We start from the raw sequence: 12,945 nt of genomic DNA, 5'->3' as shown, positions 1-12,945 counted from the left end.
CCCCAAAACGTTAACGCTAGACAATCACGGAAACATTATTGGAAATCCTAGCTACTAAGTTTAGCTCAATACACCCAGCGTAAGGCAGTACAAGATCCAAAGTACCCTTTAATCACATACTAGCTAACCTCAGAGAGGGCGATCTCTCCAAGACACTCCGGGAATACGATAGTCTGAGGCGCTAAGCCAACCCGTGTTTCTAAACATGGGGAAACACTTACTGCTATATCCATACTGAAGATGTGAGTATCAAAATAGAGCGCTGAACATAAGCTATCCAACGTGTTATTAAAGAATTACAACAAGCTACGTACAATTATTGTGGAGGCAAATAATAACCATAAGTGCATGAGAAATATCTGAGTGAACGTATAAATTCCCCTTATGTTTGAAAATCATAGTCACCAAAACATTTTCAACACATGAAAAAGGCAGCGAACATAATAAAGATAACAAACACCATGTCACTACACAGTATGAGTGGGCCATTAAATCACACGAGAATGAAATAGTCGGATCACTTATTCTCGAACACCGAATGCAATGACACTGCACAACGACCATCGCCGGACTTTGCCGAGCGGTGTCGGAAATAAAGCGAGGGCCCGGAGAGGTCACTAGATCCTACCCAGTTTATTTTGCTTCCTTCCTGTTAGGTTGTGTAAAGGTTGTTGTAATGTCTTTGCAGAGTACTAGCCTGACACTTGGAGCACATAATACCATTCATCTTGCTGGCGGCGCCTTCTCACTGACTTCTAGATGGTACGGGGGCGGTCGGGTAGCCTACTGGTTAAAGCGTTCATTCGTCACGCCGAAGACCCGGATTCGATTCCCGACAAGGGTACAATGTGTGAAGCCCATTTCTGGGGTCCCCCCGCCGTGATATTGCTGGGATATTGCTAAAAGCGGCGTAAAACCAAACTCACTCACTCACTCACTCTAAATGATACTCGAGGCAACAGGGCGTCTATTTGTACATATCTCGTTTAGTTGACCAACTTTTAATCAAGTCTGAATCCCAGTGGACGAAATAGGAACAGTAAATGTGATGATCTATCATAACATAATCAAACGTACACACCATCTTCGTGTAATAATCCACTGCCGTGACAAATCAAGATGAACATCTCTGCTGGGCTTGAATACGTTTGTGATTAGTGCTGGAAACAGAACAAAATGGAATCAACGTCCTGTTTACAAAATTTACAAAATTCAACATGATTCAATTCCATGAGTATATACTGAAGAAGAAAATCTTTCCTTTGCTCAACTTCCTAGTTTTTAGTTTGCAAATGAATAAATGGTATGCCTACAAATATGACATATAATTTAACTCATTTTGACTTCATTTAACTAATTCATAGCGTTATCAAAGTGTGTGTATCTAATATTCCACTGAAGAGAATGTATCAAGCATCATTTATTCACAATTTACTTCTCACATGTTTGAAAACGAAGAATGCCTCACTCGCGCCATGAACATGCTTTCAGGTATGGCGTATTATTGGTGGTAGTAGTAGTAGAAGTAGTAGTAATGATAGTAGAAGTAGTAGTAGTAGTAGTAGAAGTAGTAGTAGTAGTAGAAGAAACAGTAGTAGTAGTGGTAGTAGTAGTATTAGAAGTTGTAGTAGTAGCAGTAGTTGTAGAAGTAGTAGTAGTGGAAGTAGTAGTAGTAATTGTAGTAGTAGAAGTAGTAGTAGTAGTAGTAGTAGGAGTAGTAGTAGAAGTAGTAGTAGTAGTAGTACCAGTTGAAGTAGAAGTAGTAGTAGTGATAGTAGTACTAGTAGAAGTAGTAGTAGTAGTAGTAGTAGTAGTAGAAGAAGTAGTAGTAGAAGTAGTAGTAGTAATCGAAGCAGTAGTAGTAGTAGTAGTAGTGGAAGAAGTGGTAGTAGTAGAAGTAGTAGTAATAATAGTAGAAGTAGTAGTAGTAGTAGTAGAAGTAGTAGTAGTAGTAGAAGAAACATTAGTAGTAGTGGTAGTAGTAGTATTAGAAGTTGTAGTAGTAGCAGTAGTTGTAGAAGTAGTAGTAGTAGTAGTGGAAGTGGTAGTAGTAGTTGTAGTAGTAGAAGTAGTAGTAGTAGTAGTAGTAGTAGGAGTAGTAGTAGAAGTAGTAGTAGTAGTAGTACCAGTTGAAGTAGAAGTAGTAGTAGTGATAGTAGTACTAGTAGAAGTAGTAGTAGTAGTAGTAGTAGAAGTAGTAGTAGAAGTAGTAGTAGTAATCGAAGCAGTAGTAGTAGTAGCAGTAGAGTGAGTGAGTGAGTTTATGCTTTACGTCACATCGGCAATAGTTCAGCCATATCGTGATGAAGTAGTAGAAGTGAGTGAGTGAGCGAATTTAGTTTTACGCCGCTTTTAGCAATATTTCAGCAGGGGGACACCTGAAATGGACTTCACACATTGTACCCATGTCAGGAATCGAACCCGGGTCCTTGGCGTGACGAGCAAACGCCTTACCCACCAGGCTACCCGACCGCCCCTAGTAGTAGTAGTAGTGGTAGTAGTAGTGGTAGTAGTAGTAGCAGTAGTAGTAGTAGTAGTAGTGGTGGTGGTGGTAGAGTGAGTGAATGAGTAAGTATGGTTTTACGCCGCTTTTAGCAATATTCCAGCAATATCACGGCGGGGGGACCCCAGAAATGGGCTTCACACATTGTACCCATGTCGGGAATCGAACCCGGGTCTTCGGCGTGACGAGCGAACGCTTTAACCACTAGGCTACCCGACCGCCCTGGTGGTGGTAGAAGTAGTAGTGGTGGTGGTCGTAGCAGTAGCGGCCTAATTGCGAGGGCCTAATTGCAAACCGCTTTGAACATATACAAGTTGTTATTCCTATGTATACATGCTAGCTGGTGTACCGAAAGGTTTTCATAAATGGTGTTGCTAAAATCCTCACCTTTTAACTCTGTGACCCCAATTGCGAAAGACATACCTTCTCACGAGGCATTATGTATTATGTAATAAGGATTATGACCCTTATGTGATTGGAATTCTATTTTTTGCGGGTCATGTTTGCTGTGTTGTGTTGTGTTGTGTTGTGTTGTGACTGTGAATGTCGCAATGAATCTGAATGTGGATTACACCATATATCTGCACGTTAGATCGTAGACCAAGGCATTTCTTGGCACACGGGATTCTCAACCATGGGTAAATTGAACCTTTTTGCAATAACTTTAAATAATCCCCAAGGAGTGTATTACCCGGGGCAGTTCCTTGAGGGTCATGTAACAGTGGAACTGAAAGAGAGAATGAAGATGAGAGGTAAGTACTGGATAAGACCTATCATACATCTAGACAGTTGTAAGAATATTATTAAACTATTAGACAGTATGTGACCACATGAACATTTCAGTGTCAAATATGAAATTTTGATATAGTTGAGCTGTGCTCCAATGATCAGGGGTCTAAAAAAATAAGAATAAAGTACTAATAAAAACGTGGTAATAGCTTTACAGGGTTATCAATAACAGCTCATTGTACCAATAGATGACATTAAAAAATTGATAAACACAATCTGCACTGACAGAGATCACTGATTAATATATCAGCGCAGATATACAAGCGGCTTAATTAAGCAACTGTATTACCTGAAATGTTTGACAGGCATAACTTTGAAAAAGTAGACAAAGTAGACACAATCTATGGATAACAACTCCCTTAATTACTTTAAAGGCGACGTTTCGCTATAGATCCCTATACCGTTGTCAAGCAAAAACCGTATATGCGTGTATTAGAGTATTAACTAACGTGTGGCAAATAGCAAACCAACTACTATATCTATACTGGAGTTGTAAGTATCAAAATAGGTCGCTGGACATAAGCTATTCAACGGTATCAGGATTTACAACAAGCTATGCACAATTAGTAATGAGGCAAAAATGACCATAAATACACGAGAAATGTCTGTGTGTACTTATAAATTTCCCGAAAATCATAGTGACAAAAACATTTTAAATACAAGAATACGGTAGCGAACATACAAGAGATAACATGCATCAAGTCAATCCATGGTCTGAGACTGCTAAGGGAATGACCTAGTCGGGCCACTAAGTCTCTAACACAGAAGGTACTGACGCTGTAGGATATCGACAGCCGGACCCTGCCGAGTGGTGCCGAAAATATAGCCGGTCACTAGACCGTGACATGAGGAATTTCGAGACACAGTGACTATGTGATTTAATAATCACAACGTATTTTATGTTCCACTTCATGTCAATTAAGATAGTTTTTAATGACAGGTCAACAGACCGATTGACCACTCATAGATGCGTTCAATGTGATAGAGGGTTTCTCGTTAAATTTGTTACGATTTCATTTAGTAACTACAAATAATTGTATCTCTTCAACCACTGACTATGATCAGACAAGGTTGTCTAACTGGTCTCCTTTATTTCTAGTTCAGGTGGATAAATCAGATGAAGGGAATCGGCTGTTTGATTTTAAGAGTGGCTATTGCAAAAAATATAGTAGGCCTCTATAATGCTACCAGCAGGAATTAAGCCCGTTAATACAGCGGAATGAAGTAACGGGGCCTTAGGACACACGCAGTAAAGAACCCAGCAAGGCGCATGCACACAAGCACGTGGCCTCTATCGTTCCGGCAACCAGCATTTTTTACAGTGTGCAATTCACTTCTCCGACCCCTAACCCCTGTACCACCGAAACATGTTTAATTATTTAGTTAAAAGTAATTTCAGGCTTTATTTATTTAGTGTTCAGTTTTCAACCACTGAAGGGAATTCACACTTGGGTTAACATTATTATACATGTAGGTATTATTTCTCCCAAGCAACCACAATTATAGTATTACGCATAAGTGTACAATCCATGGCCACTGCCTGTACTGGTGGTAACATTCACAGGGGGCAATGGCTGTCAATGCATCGGGCTCAGTCATCCTGAATGAGGGTACACAGTAGGAAGTAATAGATGTACCTGATTTGGTTAGTTAACCAATGCCTGGAAGCAATCACTAAATCGGGTTCTTTGTGGCATGATCGATGGTCGATCATGAACAACACTTTGCATTGAGAATACCTGTTACCACCAACTATGGTTAATTGTTCATGGTAACATAGTCACGTGAGTATATCTGTTTTAGCTCATATATTAGGTCTTGTATACCTTCCTCGATATACAATGTATTATATGATTGGTAAATATGTCATTTCCTTACTGTATGTGAAGTATCCAATACATTCTTGACTGAATCTTACCAGCAGGTACACCATCACAGGTAGTAATAAACAAGACGAACACTCTTCGTGTACTGATCATGGGGACAATTTTCTTCTCACTGCTCAATTAGGGGAGATATGGATCAGAACCTAATCCAGCCTACATCGTCTTCAAAGATCAATAAAAAGTTCGTTATGCGCATTAATAGTACTTTGACTGTGAATGTAACACAACACGATAGAAAAGATTGAGTAGAGATCTGTAAAAGAGTTCGTTATAACCAACGTTCCCAAGCACATATGTTTGCATATACAAAGAAATCCCGACAATACATGAATATTTCTCACCAAAATATTTTTCCTGGTGGGAAATTATTTGAAGGTAATATTACGTCGTAATATATTTTCCACATCAATAGTACTTTGGCTTTGATAGGCATTTTGAAGTTGGATACTTGTTCTCAAGGTTTGTTGAGTCGGTTGATGGTTGAGATTGCCACGTCTCCATGAAGACTTCTTACTTAGTAATTTGACTGTTGGTGTCACACCAACACGACAGAAAAGATTAAGCAACTAAATGTATGTTGTTCATAAATGCATCTTGGCAGGTCTTCATAAGCCTCGAGAAGCCTGACTGGATTGTTGCATTCAATGTACCTGCTGTGGTTCTAGTCGAGTGCTATACTAATTGTGTTCATTTACATATCATGGTGTTACGGATGTGGAATAAGGACATTTTAAATGGCCTTAATACTACCACCATTTTAGTCTGCTTGGTTTACGGATCCGCTGACCTTAAAAATCGAAATTTCAGCAATAAAAACTAATCATAATGACAAGGAGTTTCTAATACAGTCGACGGTGAAGGTCGCTTTGACAATAAAAATGACATTGAAATGCCGCTGTCAGATTTTAGATTTATAATATGTATGAAAGCAAAACCAGGCTGAGCTTTTATTTATTTTTATCACCTACTCATCCAAATCACTTCAAAATCTGTAAACCAAATACACAATTCTGGCCTCAAGAGTGTTTCTGGTGCACGGGCTTGTACACATTCAGCTGCCAACTAAAACAAGAGTTTTTAAATCAAATGCGCCCATAACATAAGATGATAATATTTGCTCTTCTTCACAGGCATAAGACTACATTTCTTCGGTGGCGCCACTGTGAAATGGTCGGAGACGTATACCGTTTCCGGGACGACTTATACAAAGATCTACTCAGCTAATGAAACCTACTTCACCCATGAAGTGGTTTTATTTGGGAAAGGTATAAAAACCCACTTCAGCTATTATTAATATTCAAAAGCAGTGTGTTTCTTATAATGGAATCAAAACAATACCGAGTTGCGAAACCGTATGACGAATTATGTGTCAAGCTCCAGATCAAGATAGTTTATTGTATTCAAGGCCTACAGCCCATATACGCGCAACCATGTTGTATACGTACATATATACATTTGCACACTGGTTTGTTTAGAGGCGGCCGTCGCATGGCAGGAGTGCTGTTGTGTACTGTATCATGTTGACATTTAGTGTCTGAATTAGGTTCAGTAATCGGATAATAATTAGAGAGTTCCTCAGTGTTTAATTGTACTTACCAAATGTCCAACAGTGAAAGGAGTCTAGTCCTGGGAGATCTGCATGTGTCCACATGTTTAAAGTTAACAATAGTTTGTATTTGGGGTTGTATGAAGTCATGAAACCTTTATGTATAACAACGTCTATATTGTGATGAAGGTAACATCATTGTCATGTGCATGTCGGTATATGTGGAAAATATATGTTGAGAGGAGCCATCAGTATGAATGGTACGAATTCTTTTTGACAATAAATCAGTGTTCATGTGTATTATTTTTCAAAATGTCTTCGCCTGAAAACGAAGCCATATCTCACCGCTTAAAGATTACACTTAGAAGTTCGAAACAGGCGTGGTTGTCCTCCTTGCTACCATGAACGTACAACATAAGAACACTACATATTTATTGTTGGCATATTGCAGCGTCTGGACAAGGGGGAGACAACCCTACTCTTTCCGCAGGAAGTTATACATACCCCTTCCGATACCAGCTGCCAAACGAACTCCCCTCCTCGTTTGAGGGTTCGGTGGGGAGGATAAGATACTGGCTCAATGGTACCATTGACAAACCATGGAAGTTCGACCACACAACAAAAATGGCTTTTACAGTTGTCGATCTACTCGACCTCAACACAGAACCTGGAGCTAAAGTAGGCGAAAGTTACTTCGTAAAAGTAATTCATTTAACCAAATTAATAATTATAAATTTACTTTATAAGGATCATTCAATATAAATTGTAATATCCTTGATTGTGATTGTAAAAATCAGAAATATTTATTGATATGTTTGCAGGGTATTGCTGCAAACCAAAATGTGCTGAACGAAGTAGGCATGCAAGAAAACTTAATAATTTATGATTGCAGGAAGGCTTACAGGGAGAGAAAGAAAAGAACTTGTGTTGCTTATGCTGCAAATCTTGACCAATCAGCTGCAAGTTCGAAATTGACCGGCGTGGTTATGTTCCGGGGGAATCTATTCCTATCAAAGCTGAGATCATCAACCACAGCAACAGGAGGATGAAGAGATCGTACGCTGAATTGTACATGGTTAGTAAGAATTGTGTGTGAAAATGCTGTTTCATATTTTGACAACAGAGCTAGACGTGCTTACTTTCAATGTCATTGTATGGTCGAACTAGACAGTTGTTATTGCTGGGTGCTGTCTTATGCGACACACAATCATTACTCGTGCTGCCAGTACAGTACCTGGTGTTCAGTGATACAGCCTTTGATACAACTTTCATCACGAGTTGGCCGATGTAATCCGTATCAACAGATAATTGATTATTCTCTCTTATGTTTAATATTTATATTTAGTGTGGTAGTGTCAAACTATTACACGATGAAAACATTTAACGGATGGTCATTTGATTAAATTTAGGTGTCTTTGCCATATTAATTTCAGAAATGTTTCCAGTATCCATTTGCTATGTTGTCGTTTACACTGCTGAACATGTTAACTTATCAAAGAGATTTACATGTGACCTCAGAAACTGTATATCGCACTTTAGATTTTGTCAGATTTGTAGTAAATCTAGTTTTAAGTTGACACCTTGGGGAATTTTATTGGTAACATTATGATTTGTTTGATGTAACATTCGTACATTCGGCTTTAAAAATATTAGAAAGCAGTGGTTGTGATTCTCCATGTGTATATTTTGCACATTGTAGATCTAGGTATTTCACTGACTGATAATATTCTCTTGAGGTTTTGATGTTCCATGTTTTAGGTTGTCAATTATCACGCGACGACAAAGTCAATAACCGACAACAAGAAAATAGGGAAAATATCCCACGGGGAAATTCTTCCTGGAGACTCTGATACATGGAATGGAGACCTTCTACCCATACCACCACTGCCGCCATCCAAACTACAGGGATGCAGAATAATTGCAATGGAGTACTATGTGAAGGTAACTGTTCTTAGATTGACGTAAATTAGTTTTTTTACATATATTATCCATATACATGAAAATTAACGCTTGTCTTTTTATGGGCAATAAACCATACTTTGGACACTGTCTCAGCTCTAGTAAATGTGCAATTGTGTTTTTAAATTTGTTGTTATCGCAATACATTTCACTGGCTTTTATGGCCTAAATATATTACCTTTATGCCTGGGATCCTTGGACTATTGTGTCTTATATTTCAGCTCTGTGTAAATCCTGCTGGACCCGCATTCCAGTTGGAAGTACCGCTCAGGCTGATCATCGGATCAATCCCACTGAGGACAACACTGCAACAGTACGGGTTTGCTCCTCCGCTGCAGGGTCCCAGCCAGTCCCAGCTTTACCAGGGAGGGGCACAGGCTTCTGCCCCACCTGGAACATCAATGCGTGAGTTCCGTTTGTCTTCTTTTTATCATGATACTTTCTGAAATCTCCAACCACTTCCATTGCACTCGCTCGTCACGATTCCTCACATGGGTACAATATGTGAAGCCCATTTCTGGTATCCCCCGCCATGATATTGCTGGAATATTGCTAAAAGTAGCGTAAAACAATACTCACTCACTCATTTCCCATGCAAATCTACTAAACAATACGTTGTATGTTGTAAACGATTTACTATATGTGATAGTACTGCCATGAGAATAAATTGCGTTATTTGCCGTTTCAGCACCTCCATCTTTCTCAGAAAGTGCGTTTGGCACAGTGAACATAAAGGATGATGACGACACCGAGCATACCAAAGGAGACATGAACTATGCTCCAATGTACGCTTATTACAACTGGGGACAAACAGCCCAGCCTTCAGATCCTCCACAGTAGATACATCTTCATCGGCAGCTGTAACAACATGCAACAGCTCAGCCGTCACCTTCGCACCAGAAACATCTTCATCAATAGCAGCTGTAACAACATGCAACTCAGCCTTCACCTCCACAGTGGATACATCTTCATCTCTAAGAGCTGTAACAACATGCAACAACTCAGCCTTCAGATCTTTCACAGTAGATACATCTTCATCCCTAGGAGCTGTAACAACATGCAACAACTCAGGCTTCAGATCCTCCACAGTAGATACATCTTCATCCCTAGGAGCTGTAACAACATGCAACAATTCAGCCTTCAGATCCTTCACAGTAGATACATCTTCATCTCTAGGAGCTGTAACAACATGCAACAATTCAGCCTTCAGATCCTTCACAGTAGATACATCTTCATCTCTAGGAGCTGTAACAACATGCAACAATTCAGCCTTCAGATCCTTCACAGTAGATACATCTTCATCCCTAGGAGCTGTTGTTACCCATGTCACGGTCTAGTGCCTCTTTGTTCCCCGCTACCATATTCTTGTATATAAAATGCTTTTTGTATTTGTGGTTTGCAAACATTAGGGGAATTTGTATCTACATTCAGATATTTTTTCATGTATTTATGGTCATTTTTGCCTCATCAGTAGTTGTACATAACTTGTTGTAAATCGTTAATGATGCCGTTGGATAGCTATTCGTGTTTCCCCGTGTTAAGAAACACACGTTAGCTGGGCGCCCCAGTTAGTTGTATTCCCCGGCGGTGTATCTAAAGTCTTTCTAGATCTTGAGTCCCTACCATTCAGGCTCCGTTAAATCCTTCACGATTGTCTCACTACTGGAGTGGTCACGGTCGAAACTCAGGTTTCGTCAGTAAGTGGGTTCGGGGCTATGTCGATCTTGATTCTGACTTAGTCTGGTTGTACTGAACTAATCTTAGTTACTAGGGTTTGTAATAAAATGTCTTGATAGTAATCCGTGGATAACCAAATTTCCCGTGATTTCTAAGCTTTGAGTTACAAGTGTTTCTGAGTTTTTGTAGCAATCCTCAGATGACCTACCTTCCCGCGATTGACGAGGCACTTAGTAACTGGGGTTTCCAAAAGTCTATTTTTCTAGTAATTCGTTGATGACCAACCTTCCTGTGGTTAACTAACTATTTGGAAACTCTAGTATTTCCTTGTTCAGTCAAAGTGACAGAATCTTTAGTCGATTAAAACTAGTTGATATTCAGACGTATTCGTCTATTTTGTAGTCTTAGTGACTCATTTTAGGGATAAGCTCTCAGTGTTTATTTCCCGTTATTTAGCTCAGCCGAGGTTACTCACTCTATAGAGTGTTGAGTTAATTGACTCGGGTGTTATTATCAGTTATTTTAATAAACCTGTGAACCTATTACCACGTTTTCTTTATCACTTTATTCTTATTTTATGACACCCCTGATCATTGGAGCACAGCTCCGTGACAGGGCTAAAATCAGGGCACACTTTATTATTATTAGAGCAGTTTTTTAAAACATATTTCACAAAGCAATTCTAAACCTCAAAACAAATATCAAATGATGGACCCTTTGCGAAATAAAGTGCCAACGAACAGTATCTCCCACATCTGAAAACCCCTCATGTGATTGGAATGTCTCTAGGACATTGAGATGTAAATTGCGTTCAGTTAAAATTAACCCTCCCGCCTGTTTTAGAGCTGAGTAAACGGACAATCACATATTTGGTGAAAAACTTTGTGTTAATAAGTACGATTTTAATTTGCCGTGGTGGCGACCCTAGATAACATAGAGTTTTTTTCTATAGTTATTATCTACGCAAGAGAGTAAAGTACTACACTATCTTAGTGGACAAAAATAGTTAGTGTGGGGTGATGCTTTATTGACAGAATTCTTCTTTAATGCGCCTACATAACCTCTTTATCAACCTTCAGCGGAATGTCTATGACATTTGTACATTATGTAGATATATGATCAGTTGGGTAGAAAACATCTTTTGTTTTATAATGTTCTAAATGTATATTAATATATATTTTTGGTGTTTTTTACCATCATTTACAAGAGCATGTGTAGATTCAAAACGTCCAATCCAGAAAATATTCTGAAGATTATAGTGGTAAAAAAATGATTCTGTCAATAGCATGCGTGCGTGCATACGTTCGTGCATGCGTGCGTGCATTAGCACATATACAGCACATGTGCACTGGTATGAAAAGGGCTTGATCACTGTTCATTTGAGTGATATGTAATTGTGAAATGGTGATTTGTGAAATATTTTCAATAAAATATTGTTTAGGATGTGAGTCGGCCTGTTTGTGTAACTGTTCATTGTTTTCGAATCGAGTCTGGATCAGAAATATCAGGCAGCGGTACTATTATATTGCGCCGTAAGCAAGACGCGACATTAACCTAAGTGAATTGACTTAAACTGTCGCGTTAGAACATGCCCACACACGACAGTTTGAGGTGCGTAGTGTTAACATATTTTTCAAGCGTAGTCTGAAATGGAAGTCGCAAGGTTGAAACCACTAGGCTACCCCACCGTCCCTCAGTGTGTGAAGGGAAATACCTGAAACAGAATGCCAGGAATTTGAGGGGATGATGGATGCAGTCTCGATAGTGTACGAATCCCAGGCAAATGGATTGACCATGAAACTTAATCAGGCGTATATTATCTAAATGTTGTTTGACGCCGCAGTCAGCAACTACAATTAGGATGCAGAACTTCAAACTGACCAAAATATTACACCAACATTAACGAAAATATTACAAACGTTTTTAAAAAGTTACTTGGCTGAAAACAGTCGCCGAAACACTGCAAACAACAGCTCTCAACAAAGATACCCATATCAAATACCATGGTTCACCACCATCGAAAAACCATGCCAAGCAGTTTAGATTCTCTGAATTCCTGCCAAGAAAATCCATTACTTGATCAAGGATTTGACAGGGTAAAGCATATGTCACTAGCATAGTAACGAAATAAACGCACTGCAGCATCATTACAGTCTGCACAGAACGTGAACGAAAACAGTCACTAATGTTGGCACCAATGACGTCATAACCAAAGGTCTATAACTCTTGTCCTCTTGTACTACAGGGAACGCACTATTTAGCTTTATTATGTTCTGAATTTCCTCGATTATGGGTTAACATCGATGGACAAAGTTCAGTTTATGAAACACAACAAAACTATAATTTCGTTAATAATTATGTTTAATGAATCTTGCAATGTGTGTACAATTAATGGTGTTCATTCCCGTATTGTAGAACCATTTTGGACCGCGTTGAGATGTGTTCCGTTATTTATTATGGTTCACGTCAGCTTCATGTGCAGCGTCCGAAATAAACGCCTGCCCGTAGGCCCGTGGCAGGTAGATCTTGTGTCGGGCCCGTAGTTTCAAATCTGTATGGGTCCTTATGGACTGCAGTACATTTAC

General features: G+C 39.2%; 1 pseudogene; it reads left to right on the top strand.

The window, feature by feature from the left end:
* The first annotated feature begins 3,112 nt into the window (after positions 1-3,112).
* LOC124151990 lies at positions 3,113-11,718 on the top strand (annotated as a pseudogene).
* The last annotated feature ends 1,227 nt before the right edge of the window (positions 11,719-12,945 follow it).

This window comes from Haliotis rufescens, unplaced genomic scaffold, assembly GCF_023055435.1.
Source record: "Haliotis rufescens isolate VD_foot unplaced genomic scaffold, xgHalRufe1.0.p SCAF_11, whole genome shotgun sequence".
Classification (NCBI taxonomy): Eukaryota; Metazoa; Mollusca; class Gastropoda; order Lepetellida; family Haliotidae; genus Haliotis; species Haliotis rufescens.
This window is presented reverse-complemented; position numbering and strand designations above follow the sequence as displayed.